Source organism: Schistosoma mansoni, chromosome W (genome assembly GCF_000237925.1).
Source record: "Schistosoma mansoni strain Puerto Rico chromosome W, complete genome".
NCBI lineage: Eukaryota > Metazoa > Platyhelminthes > Trematoda > Strigeidida > Schistosomatidae > Schistosoma > Schistosoma mansoni.
Window position 1 is genome coordinate 1879857 of NC_031502.1, and position 16174 is coordinate 1896030.

Sequence of the window (16174 nt, forward strand, 5' to 3'; positions counted from 1 at the left end):
AACTCACGAACATAACATGGTCAACATGAACACTTGACACGCACTCAATTCCGATAAGCAAGATGTATGGAGATTTACACAGACACATAACCATTTGATATATCCCCTCACAGACAATAGCGAAGATATTACAAACGACATGACTGGTGAGTTTGCTTGAGTACTAATAAATTCATGTGAAATGAATATGGTATGAGTGAATCGTTGACAGCATAAGATCACTGTTGACCATATTAGGTGCACTGAAACACCAGAGTGAAGCAATTGTTTGTTCTCCCGTTTTGTAGACAGTCAAATCACAGAGTCAACAAATGGTAATTATAATAGTATGTTGATTGTATTTTCTCGTGTATTATCTCATTGTGCATGTGAATCCGTCAGATATGTATCTGCTCGCTTCACACTGATTGTAGAGGCACGAAACACCGAAAATAATAGCACATTCGGTTAACGTAACGAAAGACACATTATAATATGTATATATAATATCCTAAGTCTTGGGAACTCCAAATAATTGAGTTTCATTGTGGGAATTCGAGTGGGATATCAGTCACGTTTCACACGTCACCAGCACACTTCATTCATGTGATGGCTATTTCAACCTTCATCCATGAAACTTATCTCAGTTTATTTGCTTTTCCAGCTACACGCAATTGGTTGTCAAATGAATTCCTTCGTTCTGCATTTGGTAAGTGTGTGTGCATTTTGACAAAACACATCCCCCAGCTTACTTGCTTAATTCTATGTGTAACTATGATGATGTAGAAGATGATGTTCAGGAATAACACCATAGTACAGTTGGTTCGTAGATAATATACTTAATTGAACACTGGAAATAGAAATGCAGTCGTGATATAATGGGAAGATAATACACCAAATAGCATCTTTCCAGTGTTCTGATGGACGGGATTTTAATTGCAACACAGAATGTTTTATAATTTGACTTGCGAATAAATCTGTCGATTATTTTGTTTTTCAAAAATTATCAAGCTGCCTTTAACGATTGGCTCTGTAAGTTTATACAACTGCAGTGTTCAATGCATCGATTGTTGCCTACAATCGGATATTTCTCAGTACTTGACAACAAAACGTAACGTATGTACCATTTGCTATTTCAGCCTCGTGGTTCAGCTCCGATGAAGTGGAATCAGGTGAGCTAAGTCATAGACAGATTCACAGATAGCTATTCAGTCGAATTTGTGATTGAATTACTATAAGTGTTGCGTCATGTTCGATGAGAGAAGGCATTCGTTGCACCTAGTCCATATAATCACATGTAACAGTAATTGATCACCTACCAAGTGAAGCATACATCCTACTCTCCTCAGAGAAGAAAATGAAAATAACGAAAAGCGTCAGAATGAAGTGACGTAAAAAATGGAATGTAAAGATTGGAAAAAATGTCAAACGCACAGATCCACTTCAAAAAGCATATGAGCTGTTGCACTTTCACATATTACAGCGAAACTACTACATCATCCCAATTCCATACAATCATCACATCATCAACATGAATCACTTCAAACGGATTTCTTCTCACATAATAATGAGTGACATTCCATTATTCACAGTTGTAAATTCATGAGACGATAATTAGTATACAAATGTATAACATTGTCAAATGACTGTTCGAGTTGTTTCATTGTTAATTGAAACGATCGAGTAATCACCGAGATGCGACGATTATTATCATGACCATCTTCTCCCAATTGCAAAACTGATTGACTTCACTGGTATGTTGAACCATCAGCAACATCAACCTATTTGATTTTCAGACAGGTCTCATATTTTATATAGCATTGTTATTTAGCTTAACATTGTTACTGGTTCATCTCAACGAGTGCATTATATTGAGTGACATAACGTGTGAGCATGCTTCATTTCTGATTTTGTGTGCAGCTTCCACAACCTCAACACCACAACATGGTAATGTTCCGTAATTTCTGTGATTTGTTTACGTTTGTGAAAACTTGATCAAACAACTCCACTAAATTAAATTGAATACAGATGCATTCACAGTATCATATAATCAGGTGAAATTTCAAATACGAGTATTTCAAGCAATCTCTCATTTCACAAACACATCAACGTGATATTAATAATAATAATAATAATAATAATAATGAACTCACAAACTCACGAACATAACATGGTCAACATGAACACTTGACACGCACTCAATTCCGATAAGCAAGATGTATGGAGATTTACACAGACACATAACCATTTGATATATCCCCTCACAGACAATAGCGAAGATATTACAAACGACATGACTGGTGAGTTTGCTTGAGTACTAATAAATTCATGTGAAATGAATATGGTATGAGTGAATCGTTGACAGCATAAGATCACTGTTGACCATATCAGGTGCACTGAAACACCAGAGTGAAGCAATTGTTTGTTCTTCCGTTTTGTAGACAGTCAAATCACAGAGTCAACAAATGGTAATTATAATAGTATGTTGATCGTATTTTCTCGTGTATTATCTCATTGTGCATGTGAATCCGTCAGATATGTATCTGCTCGCTTCACACTGATTGTAGAGGCACGAAACACCGAAAATAATAGCACATTCGGTTAACGTAACGAAAGATACATTATAATATGTATATATAATATCCTAAGTCTTGGGAACTCCAAATAATTGAGTTTCATTGTGGGAATTCGAGTGGGATATCAGTCACGTTTCACACGTCACCAGCACACTTCATTCATGTGATGGCTATTTCAACCTTCATCCATGAAACTTATCTCAGTTTATTTGCTTTTCCAGCTACACGCAATTGGTTGTCAAATGAATTCCTTCGTTCTGCATTTGGTAAGTGTGTGTGCATTTTGACAAAACACATCCCCCAGCTTACTTGCTTAATTCTATGTGTAACTATGATGATGTAGAAGATGATGTTCAGGAATAACACCATAGTACAGTTGGTTCGTAGATAATATACTTAATTGAACACTGGAAATAGAAATGCAGTCGTGATATAATGGGAAGATAATACACCAAATAGCATCTTTCCAGTGTTCTGATGGACGGGATTTTAATTGCAACACAGAATGTTTTATAATTTGACTTGCGAATAAATCTGTCGATTATTTTGTTTTTCAAAAATTATCAAGCTGCCTTTAACGATTGGCTCTGTAAGTTTATACAACTGCAGTGTTCAATGCATCGATTGTTGCCTACAATCGGATATTTCTCAGTACTTGACAACAAAACGTAACGTATGTACCATTTGCTATTTCAGCCTCGTGGTTCAGTTCCGATGAAGTGGAATCAGGTGAGCTAAGTCATAGACAGATTCACAGATAGCTATTCAGTCGAATTTGTGATTGAATTACTATAAGTGTTGCGTCATGTTCGATGAGAGAAGGCATTCGTTGCACCTAGTCCATATAATCACATGTAACAGTAATTGATCACCTACCAAGTGAAGCATACATCCTACTCTCCTCAGAGAAGAAAATGAAAATAACGAAAAGCGTCAGAATGAAGTGACGTAAAAAATGGAATGTAAAGATTGGAAAAAATGTCAAACGCACAGATCCACTTCAAAAAGCATATGAGCTGTTGCACTTTCACATATTACAGCGAAACTACTACATCATCCCAATTCCATACAATCATCACATCATCAACATGAATCACTTCAAACGGATTTCTTCTCACATAATAATGAGTGACATTCCATTATTCACAGTTGTAAATTCATGAGACGATAATTAGTATACAAATGTATAACATTGTCAAATGACTGTTCGAGTTGTTTCATTGTTAATTGAAACGATCGAGTAATCACCGAGATGCGACGATTATTATCATGACCATCTTCTCCCAATTGCAAAACTGATTGACTTCACTGGTATGTTGAACCATCAGCAACATCAACCTATTTGATTTTCAGACAGGTCTCATATTTTATATAGCATTGTTATTTAGCTTAACATTGTTACTGGTTCATCTCAACGAGTGCATTATATTGAGTGACATAACGTGTGAGCATGCTTCATTTCTGATTTTGTGTGCAGCTTCCACAACCTCAACACCACAACATGGTAATGTTCCGTAATTTCTGTAATTTGTTTACTTTTGTGAAAACTTGATCAAACAACTCCACTAAATTAAATTGAATACAGATGCATTCACAGTATCATATAATCAGGTGAAATTTCAAATACGAGTATTTCAAGCAATCTCTCATTTCACAAACACATCAACGTGATATTAATAATAATAATAATAATAATAATAATAATGAACTCACAAACTCACGAACATAACATGGTCAACATGAACACTTGACACGCACTCAATTCCGATAAGCAAGATGTATGGAGATTTACACAGACACATAACCATTTGATATATCTCCTCACAGACAATAGCGAAGATATTACAAACGACATGACTGGTGAGTTTGCTTGAGTACTAATAAATTCATGTGAAATGAATATGGTATGAGTGAATCGTTGACAGCATAAGATCACTGTTGACCATATCAGGTGCACTGAAACACCAGAGTGAAGCAATTGTTTGTTCTTCCGTTTTGTAGACAGTCAAATCACAGAGTCAACAAATGGTAATTATAATAGTATGTTGATCGTATTTTCTCGTGTATTATCTCATTGTGCATGTGAATCCGTCAGATATGTATCTGCTCGCTTCACACTGATTGTAGAGGCACGAAACACCGAAAATAATAGCACATTCGGTTAACGTAACGAAAGACACATTATAATATGTATATATAATATCCTAAGTCTTGGGAACTCCAAATAATTGAGTTTCATTGTGGGAATTCGAGTGGGATATCAGTCACGTTTCACACGTCACCAGCACACTTCATTCATGTGATGGCTATTTCAACCTTCATCCATGAAACTTATCTCAGTTTATTTGCTTTTCCAGCTACACGCAATTGGTTGTCAAATGAATTCCTTCGTTCTGCATTTGGTAAGTGTGTGTGCATTTTGACAAAACACATCCCCCAGCTTACTTGCTTAATTCTATGTGTAACTATGATGATGTAGAAGATGATGTTCAGGAATAACACCATAGTACAGTTGGTTCGTAGATAATATACTTAATTGAACACTGGAAATAGAAATGCAGTCGTGATATAATGGGAAGATAATACACCAAATAGCATCTTTCCAGTGTTCTGATGGACGGGATTTTAATTGCAACACAGAATGTTTTATAATTTGACTTGCGAATAAATCTGTCGATTATTTTGTTTTTCAAAAATTATCAAGCTGCCTTTAACGATTGGCTCTGTAAGTTTATACAACTGCAGTGTTCAATGCATCGATTGTTGCCTACAATCGGATATTTCTCAGTACTTGACAACAAAACGTAACGTATGTACCATTTGCTATTTCAGCCTCGTGGTTCAGTTCCGATGAAGTGGAATCAGGTGAGCTAAGTCATAGACAGATTCACAGATAGCTATTCAGTCGAATTTGTGATTGAATTACTATAAGTGTTGCGTCATGTTCGATGAGAGAAGGCATTCGTTGCACCTAGTCCATATAATCACATGTAACAGTAATTGATCACCTACCAAGTGAAGCATACATCCTACTCTCCTCAGAGAAGAAAATGAAAATAACGAAAAGCGTCAGAATGAAGTGACGTAAAAAATGGAATGTAAAGATTGGAAAAAATGTCAAACGCACAGATCCACTTCAAAAAGCATATGAGCTGTTGCACTTTCACATATTACAGCGAAACTACTACATCATCCCAATTCCATACAATCATCACATCATCAACATGAATCACTTCAAACGGATTTCTTCTCACATAATAATGAGTGACATTCCATTATTCACAGTTGTAAATTCATGAGACGATAATTAGTATACAAATGTATAACATTGTCAAATGACTGTTCGAGTTGTTTCATTGTTAATTGAAACGATCGAGTAATCACCGAGATGCGACGATTATTATCATGACCATCTTCTCCCAATTGCAAAACTGATTGACTTCACTGGTATGTTGAACCATCAGCAACATCAACCTATTTGATTTTCAGACAGGTCTCATATTTTATATAGCATTGTTATTTAGCTTAACATTGTTACTGGTTCATCTCAACGAGTGCATTATATTGAGTGACATAACGTGTGAGCATGCTTCATTTCTGATTTTGTGTGCAGCTTCCACAACCTCAACACCACAACATGGTAATGTTCCGTAATTTCTGTGATTTGTTTACGTTTGTGAAAACTTGATCAAACAACTCCACTAAATTAAATTGAATACAGATGCATTCACAGTATCATATAATCAGGTGAAATTTCAAATACGAGTATTTCAAGCAATCTCTCATTTCACAAACACATCAACGTGATATTAATAATAATAATAATAATAATAATAATAATAATGAACTCACAAACTCACGAACATAACATGGTCAACATGAACACTTGACACGCACTCAATTCCGATAAGCAAGATGTATGGAGATTTACACAGACACATAACCATTTGATATATCTCCTCACAGACAATAGCGAAGATATTACAAACGACATGACTGGTGAGTTTGCTTGAGTACTAATAAATTCATGTGAAATGAATATGGTATGAGTGAATCGTTGACAGCATAAGATCACTGTTGACCATATCAGGTGCACTGAAACACCAGAGTGAAGCAATTGTTTGTTCTTCCGTTTTGTAGACAGTCAAATCACAGAGTCAACAAATGGTAATTATAATAGTATGTTGATCGTATTTTCTCGTGTATTATCTCATTGTGCATGTGAATCCGTCAGATATGTATCTGCTCGCTTCACACTGATTGTAGAGGCACGAAACACCGAAAATAATAGCACATTCGGTTAACGTAACGAAAGACACATTATAATATGTATATATAATATCCTAAGTCTTGGGAACTCCAAATAATTGAGTTTCATTGTGGGAATTCGAGTGGGATATCAGTCACGTTTCACACGTCACCAGCACACTTCATTCATGTGATGGCTATTTCAACCTTCATCCATGAAACTTATCTCAGTTTATTTGCTTTTCCAGCTACACGCAATTGGTTGTCAAATGAATTCCTTCGTTCTGCATTTGGTAAGTGTGTGTGCATTTTGACAAAACACATCCCTCAGCTTACTTGCTTAATTCTATGTGTAACTATGATGATGTAGAAGATGATGTTCAGGAATAACACCATAGTACAGTTGGTTCGTAGATAATATACTTAATTGAACACTGGAAATAGAAATGCAGTCGTGATATAATGGGAAGATAATACACCAAATAGCATCTTTCCAGTGTTCTGATGGACGGGATTTTAATTGCAACACAGAATGTTTTATAATTTGACTTGCGAATAAATCTGTCGATTATTTTGTTTTTCAAAAATTATCAAGCTGCCTTTAACGATTGGCTCTGTAAGTTTATACAACTGCAGTGTTCAATGCATCGATTGTTGCCTACAATCGGATATTTCTCAGTACTTGACAACAAAACGTAACGTATGTACCATTTGCTATTTCAGCCTCGTGGTTCAGTTCCGATGAAGTGGAATCAGGTGAGCTAAGTCATAGACAGATTCACAGATAGCTATTCAGTCGAATTTGTGATTGAATTACTATAAGTGTTGCGTCATGTTCGATGAGAGAAGGCATTCGTTGCACCTAGTCCATATAATCACATGTAACAGTAATTGATCACCTACCAAGTGAAGCATACATCCTACTCTCCTCAGAGAAGAAAATGAAAATAACGAAAAGCGTCAGAATGAAGTGACGTAAAAAATGGAATGTAAAGATTGGAAAAAATGTCAAACGCACAGATCCACTTCAAAAAGCATATGAGCTGTTGCACTTTCACATATTACAGCGAAACTACTACATCATCCCAATTCCATACAATCATCACATCATCAACATGAATCACTTCAAACGGATTTCTTCTCACATAATAATGAGTGACATTCCATTATTCACAGTTGTAAATTCATGAGACGATAATTAGTATACAAATGTATAACATTGTCAAATGACTGTTCGAGTTGTTTCATTGTTAATTGAAACGATTGAGTAATCACCGAGATGCGACGATTATTATCATGACCATCTTCTCCCAATTGCAAAACTGATTGACTTCACTGGTATGTTGAACCATCAGCAACATCAACCTATTTGATTTTCAGACAGGTCTCATATTTTATATAGCATTGTTATTTAGCTTAACATTGTTACTGGTTCATCTCAACGAGTGCATTATATTGAGTGACATAACGTGTGAGCATGCTTCATTTCTGATTTTGTGTGCAGCTTCCACAACCTCAACACCACAACATGGTAATGTTCCGTAATTTCTGTAATTTGTTAACTTTTGTGAAAACTTGATCAAACAACTCCACTAAATTAAATTGAATACAGATGCATTCACAGTATCATATAATCAGGTGAAATTTCAAATACGAGTATTTCAAGCAATCTCTCATTTCACAAACACATCAACGTGATATTAATAATAATAATAATAATAATAATGAACTCACAAACTCACGAACATAACATGGTCAACATGAACACTTGACACGCACTCAATTCCGATAAGCAAGATGTATGGAGATTTACACAGACACATAACCATTTGATATATCCCCTCACAGACAATAGCGAAGATATTACAAACGACATGACTGGTGAGTTTGCTTGAGTACTAATAAATTCATGTGAAATGAATATGGTATGAGTGAATCGTTGACAGCATAAGATCACTGTTGACCATATTAGGTGCACTGAAACACCAGAGTGAAGCAATTGTTTGTTCTTCCGTTTTGTAGACAGTCAAATCACAGAGTCAACAAATGGTAATTATAATAGTATGTTGATCGTATTTTCTCGTGTATTATCTCATTGTGCATGTGAATCCGTCAGATATGTATCTGCTCGCTTCACACTGATTGTAGAGGCACGAAACACCGAAAATAATAGCACATTCGGTTAACGTAACGAAAGACACATTATAATATGTATATATAATATCCTAAGTCTTGGGAACTCCAAATAATTGAGTTTCATTGTGGGAATTCGAGTGGGATATCAGTCACGTTTCACACGTCACCAGCACACTTCATTCATGTGATGGCTATTTCAACCTTCATCCATGAAACTTATCTCAGTTTATTTGCTTTTCCAGCTACACGCAATTGGTTGTCAAATGAATTCCTTCGTTCTGCATTTGGTAAGTGTGTGTGCATTTTGACAAAACACATCCCTCAGCTTACTTGCTTAATTCTATGTGTAACTATGATGATGTAGAAGATGATGTTCAGGTATAACACCATAGTACAGTTGGTTCGTAGATAATATACTTAATTGAACACTGGAAATAGAAATGCAGTCGTGATATAATGGGAAGATAATACACCAAATAGCATCTTTCCAGTGTTCTGATGGACGGGATTTTAATTGCAACACAGAATGTTTTATAATTTGACTTGCGAATAAATCTGTCGATTATTTTGTTTTTCAAAAATTATCAAGCTGCCTTTAACGATTGGCTCTGTAAGTTTATACAACTGCAGTGTTCAATGCATCGATTGTTGCCTACAATCGGATATTTCTCAGTACTTGACAACAAAACGTAACGTATGTACCATTTGCTATTTCAGCCTCGTGGTTCAGTTCCGATGAAGTGGAATCAGGTGAGCTAAGTCATAGACAGATTCACAGATAGCTATTCAGTCGAATTTGTGATTGAATTACTATAAGTGTTGCGTCATGTTCGATGAGAGAAGGCATTCGTTGCACCTAGTCCATATAATCACATGTAACAGTAATTGATCACCTACCAAGTGAAGCATACATCCTACTCTCCTCAGAGAAGAAAATGAAAATAACGAAAAGCGTCAGAATGAAGTGACGTAAAGAATGGAATGTAAAGATTGGAAAAAATGTCAAACGCACAGATCCACTTCAAAAAGCATATGAGCTGTTGCACTTTCACATATTACAGCGAAACTACTACATCATCCCAATTCCATACAATCATCACATCATCAACATGAATCACTTCAAACGGATTTCTTCTCACATAATAATGAGTGACATTCCATTATTCACAGTTGTAAATTCATGAGACGATAATTAGTATACAAATGTATAACATTGTCAAATGACTGTTCGAGTTGTTTCATTGTTAATTGAAACGATCGAGTAATCACCGAGATGCGACGATTATTATCATGACCATCTTCTCCCAATTGCAAAACTGATTGACTTCACTGGTATGTTGAACCATCAGCAACATCAACCTATTTGATTTTCAGACAGGTCTCATATTTTATATAGCATTGTTATTTAGCTTAACATTGTTACTGGTTCATCTCAACGAGTGCATTATATTGAGTGACATAACGTGTGAGCATGCTTCATTTCTGATTTTGTGTGCAGCTTCCACAACCTCAACACCACAACATGGTAATGTTCCGTAATTTCTGTAATTTGTTTACTCTTGTGAAAACTTGATCAAACAACTCCACTAAATTAAATTGAATACAGATGCATTCACAGTATCATATAATCAGGTGAAATTTCAAATACGAGTATTTCAAGCAATCTCTCATTTCACAAACACATCAACGTGATATTAATAATAATAATAATAATAATGAACTCACAAACTCACGAACATAACATGGTCAACACAAACACTTGACACGCACTCAATTCCGATAAGCAAGATGTATGGAGATTTACACAGACACATAACCATTTGATATATCCCCTCACAGACAATAGCGAAGATATTACAAACGACATGACTGGTGAGTTTGCTTGAGTACTAATAAATTCATGTGAAATGAATATGGTATGAGTGAATCGTTGACAGCATAAGATCACTGTTGACCATATTAGGTGCACTGAAACACCAGAGTGAAGCAATTGTTTGTTCTTCCGTTTTGTAGACAGTCAAATCACAGAGTCAACAAATGGTAATTATAATAGTATGTTGATTGTATTTTCTCGTGTATTATCTCATTGTGCATGTGAATCCGTCAGATATGTATCTGCTCGCTTCACACTGATTGTAGAGGCACGAAACACCGAAAATAATAGCACATTCGGTTAACGTAACGAAAGACACATTATAATATGTATATATAATATCCTAAGTCTTGGGAACTCCAAATAATTGAGTTTCATTGTGGGAATTCGAGTGGGATATCAGTCACGTTTCACACGTCACCAGCACACTTCATTCATGTGATGGCTATTTCAACCTTCATCCATGAAACTTATCTCAGTTTATTTGCTTTTCCAGCTACACGCAATTGGTTGTCAAATGAATTCCTTCGTTCTGCATTTGGTAAGTGTGTGTGCATTTTGACAAAACACATCCCTCAGCTTACTTGCTTAATTCTATGTGTAACTATGATGATGTAGAAGATGATGTTCAGGAATAACACCATAGTACAGTTGGTTCGTAGATAATATACTTAATTGAACACTGGAAATAGAAATGCAGTCGTGATATAATGGGAAGATAATACACCAAATAGCATCTTTCCAGTGTTCTGATGGACGGGATTTTAATCGCAACACAGAATGTTTTATAATTTGACTCGCGAATAAATCTGTCGATTATTTTGTTTTTCAAAAATTATCAAGCTGCCTTTAACGATTGGCTCTGTAAGTTTATACAACTGCAGTGTTCAATGCATCGATTGTTGCCTACAATCGGATATTTCTCAGTACTTGACAACAAAACGTAACGTATGTACCATTTGCTATTTCAGCCTCGTGGTTCAGTTCCGATGAAGTGGAATCAGGTGAGCTAAGTCATAGACAGATTCACAGATAGCTATTCAGTCGAATTTGTGATTGAATTACTATAAGTGTTGCGTCATGTTCGATGAGAGAAGGCATTCGTTGCACCTAGTCCATATAATCACATGTAACAGTAATTGATCACCTACCAAGTGAAGCATACATCCTACTCTCCTCAGAGAAGAAAATGAAAATAACGAAAAGCGTCAGAATGAAGTGACGTAAAAAATGGAATGTAAAGATTGGAAAAAATGTCAAACGCACAGATCCACTTCAAAAAGCATATGAGCTGTTGCACTTTCACATATTACAGCGAAACTACTACATCATCCCAATTCCATACAATCATCACATCATCAACATGAATCACTTCAAACGGATTTCTTCTCACATAATAATGAGTGACATTCCATTATTCACAGTTGTAAATTCATGAGACGATAATTAGTATACAAATGTATAACATTGTCAAATGACTGTTCGAGTTGTTTCATTGTTAATTGAAACGATCGAGTAATCACCGAGATGCGACGATTATTATCATGACCATCTTCTCCCAATTGCAAAACTGATTGACTTCACTGGTATGTTGAACCATCAGCAACATCAACCTATTTGATTTTCAGACAGGTCTCATATTTTATATAGCATTGTTATTTAGCTTAACATTGTTACTGGTTCATCTCAACGAGTGCATTATATTGAGTGACATAACGTGTGAGCATGCTTCATTTCTGATTTTGTGTGCAGCTTCCACAACCTCAACACCACAACATGGTAATGTTCCGTAATTTCTGTGATTTGTTTACTCTTGTGAAAACTTGATCAAACAACTCCACTAAATTAAATTGAATACAGATGCATTCACAGTATCATATAATCAGGTGAAATTTCAAATACGAGTATTTCAAGCAATCTCTCATTTCACAAACACATCAACGTGATATTAATAATAATAATAATAATAATGAACTCACAAACTCACGAACATAACATGGTCAACATGAACACTTGACACGCACTCAATTCCGATAAGCAAGATGTATGGAGATTTACACAGACACATAACCATTTGATATATCTCCTCACAGACAATAGCGAAGATATTACAAACGACATGACTGGTGAGTTTGCTTGAGTACTAATAAATTCATGTGAAATGAATATGGTATGAGTGAATCGTTGACAGCATAAGATCACTGTTGACCATATTAGGTGCACTGAAACACCAGAGTGAAGCAATTGTTTGTTCTTCCGTTTTGTAGACAGTCAAATCACAGAGTCAACAAATGGTAATTATAATAGTATGTTGATCGTATTTTCTCGTGTATTATCTCATTGTGCATGTGAATCCGTCAGATATGTATCTGCTCGCTTCACACTGATTGTAGAGGCACGAAACACCGAAAATAATAGCACATTCGGTTAACGTAACGAAAGATACATTATAATATGTATATATAATATCCTAAGTCTTGGGAACTCCAAATAATTGAGTTTCATTGTGGGAATTCGAGTGGGATATCAGTCACGTTTCACACGTCACCAGCACACTTCATTCATGTGATGGCTATTTCAACCTTCATCCATGAAACTTATCTCAGTTTATTTGCTTTTCCAGCTACACGCAATTGGTTGTCAAATGAATTCCTTCGTTCTGCATTTGGTAAGTGTGTGTGCATTTTGACAAAACACATCCCTCAGCTTACTTGCTTAATTCTATGTGTAACTATGATGATGTAGAAGATGATGTTCAGGTATAACACCATAGTACAGTTGGTTCGTAGATAATATACTTAATTGAACACTGGAAATAGAAATGCAGTCGTGATATAATGGGAAGATAATACACCAAATAGCATCTTTCCAGTGTTCTGATGGACGGGATTTTAATTGCAACACAGAATGTTTTATAATTTGACTTGCGAATAAATCTGTCGATTATTTTGTTTTTCAAAAATTATCAAGCTGCCTTTAACGATTGGCTCTGTAAGTTTATACAACTGCAGTGTTCAATGCATCGATTGTTGCCTACAATCGGATATTTCTCAGTACTTGACAACAAAACGTAACGTATGTACCATTTGCTATTTCAGCCTCGTGGTTCAGTTCCGATGAAGTGGAATCAGGTGAGCTAAGTCATAGACAGATTCACAGATAGCTATTCAGTCGAATTTGTGATTGAATTACTATAAGTGTTGCGTCATGTTCGATGAGAGAAGGCATTCGTTGCACCTAGTCCATATAATCACATGTAACAGTAATTGATCACCTACCAAGTGAAGCATACATCCTACTCTCCTCAGAGAAGAAAATGAAAATAACGAAAAGCGTCAGAATGAAGTGACGTAAAAAATGGAATGTAAAGATTGGAAAAAATGTCAAACGCACAGATCCACTTCAAAAAGCATATGAGCTGTTGCACTTTCACATATTACAGCGAAACTACTACATCATCCCAATTCCATACAATCATCACATCATCAACATGAATCACTTCAAACGGATTTCTTCTCACATAATAATGAGTGACATTCCATTATTCACAGTTGTAAATTCATGAGACGATAATTAGTATACAAATGTATAACATTGTCAAATGACTGTTCGAGTTGTTTCATTGTTAATTGAAACGATCGAGTAGTCACCGAGATGCGACGATTATTATCATGACCATCTTCTCCCAATTGAAAAACTGATTGACTTCACTGGTATGTTGAACCATCAGCAACATCAACCTATTTGATTTTCAGACAGGTCTCATATTTTATATAGCATTGTTATTTAGCTTAACATTGTTACTGGTTCATCTCAACGAGTGCATTATATTGAGTGACATAACGTGTGAGCATGCTTCATTTCTGATTTTGTGTGCAGCTTCCACAACCTCAACACCACAACATGGTAATGTTCCGTAATTTCTGTAATTTGTTAACTTTTGTGAAAACTTGATCAAACAACTCCACTAAATTAAATTGAATACAGATGCATTCACAGTATCATATAATCAGGTGAAATTTCAAATACGAGTATTTCAAGCAATCTCTCATTTCACAAACACATCAACGTGATATTAATAATAATAATAATAATAATAATGAACTCACAAACTCACGAACATAACATGGTCAACATGAACACTTGACACGCACTCAATTCCAATAAGCAAGATGTATGGAGATTTACACAGACACATAACCATTTGATATATCCCCTCACAGACAATAGCGAAGATATTACAAACGACATGACTGGTGAGTTTGCTTGAGTACTAATAAATTCATGTGAAATGAATATGGTATGAGTGAATCGTTGACAGCATAAGATCACTGTTGACCATATCAGGTGCACTGAAACACCAGAGTGAAGCAATTGTTTGTTCTTCCGTTTTGTAGACAGTCAAATCACAGAGTCAACAAATGGTAATTATAATAGTATGTTGATCGTATTTTCTCGTGTATTATCTCATTGTGCATGTGAATCCGTCAGATATGTATCTGCTCGCTTCACACTGATTGTAGAGGCACGAAACACCGAAAATAATAGCACATTCGGTTAACGTAACGAAAGACACATTATAATATGTATATATAATATCCTAAGTCTTGGGAACTCCAAATAATTGAGTTTCATTGTGGGAATTCGAGTGGGATATCAGTCACGTTTCACACGTCACCAGCACACTTCATTCATGTGATGGCTATTTCAACCTTCATCCATGAAACTTATCTCAGTTTATTTGCTTTTCCAGCTACACGCAATTGGTTGTCAAATGAATTCCTTCGTTCTGCATTTAGTAAGTGTGTGTGCATTTTGACAAAACACATCCCCCAGCTTACTTGCTTAATTCTATGTGTAACTATGATGATGTAGAAGATGATGTTCAGGTATAACACCATAGTACAGTTGGTTCGTAGATAATATACTTAATTGAACGTCTCCCCTCACATCAATAAGTCCTCTTCGGCTTGACTGAATTATCTTGCAATGGTCACCAGTCATAGTGTATTCGGTCGTCACAACACGATCTTCTCTTCATTGTTGTACAGTGAGTGATGTCGATCAGTTAGTTAGTGAGGAAATGAAACAACCGCTCAGCCACATGTCACCACTGGTCAGTCGGCGGTCAATCTGAGGACCGATCGTGTAGCTCACTCGTGGTGTATCAGGGAGGATGGAGAGTGAGTGAACTCTGTGGCATCAGCCATCACACTGAGTGGTTGTGGTGACAGGGAGTGTGGATTTGGGAGATGAGAATGGAGTGTGGAAAATATGGAACGCTTCACGATTTTGCGTGTCATCCTTGCGCAGGGGCCATGCTAATCTTCTCTGTATCGTTCCAATTTTAGTATATGTACCG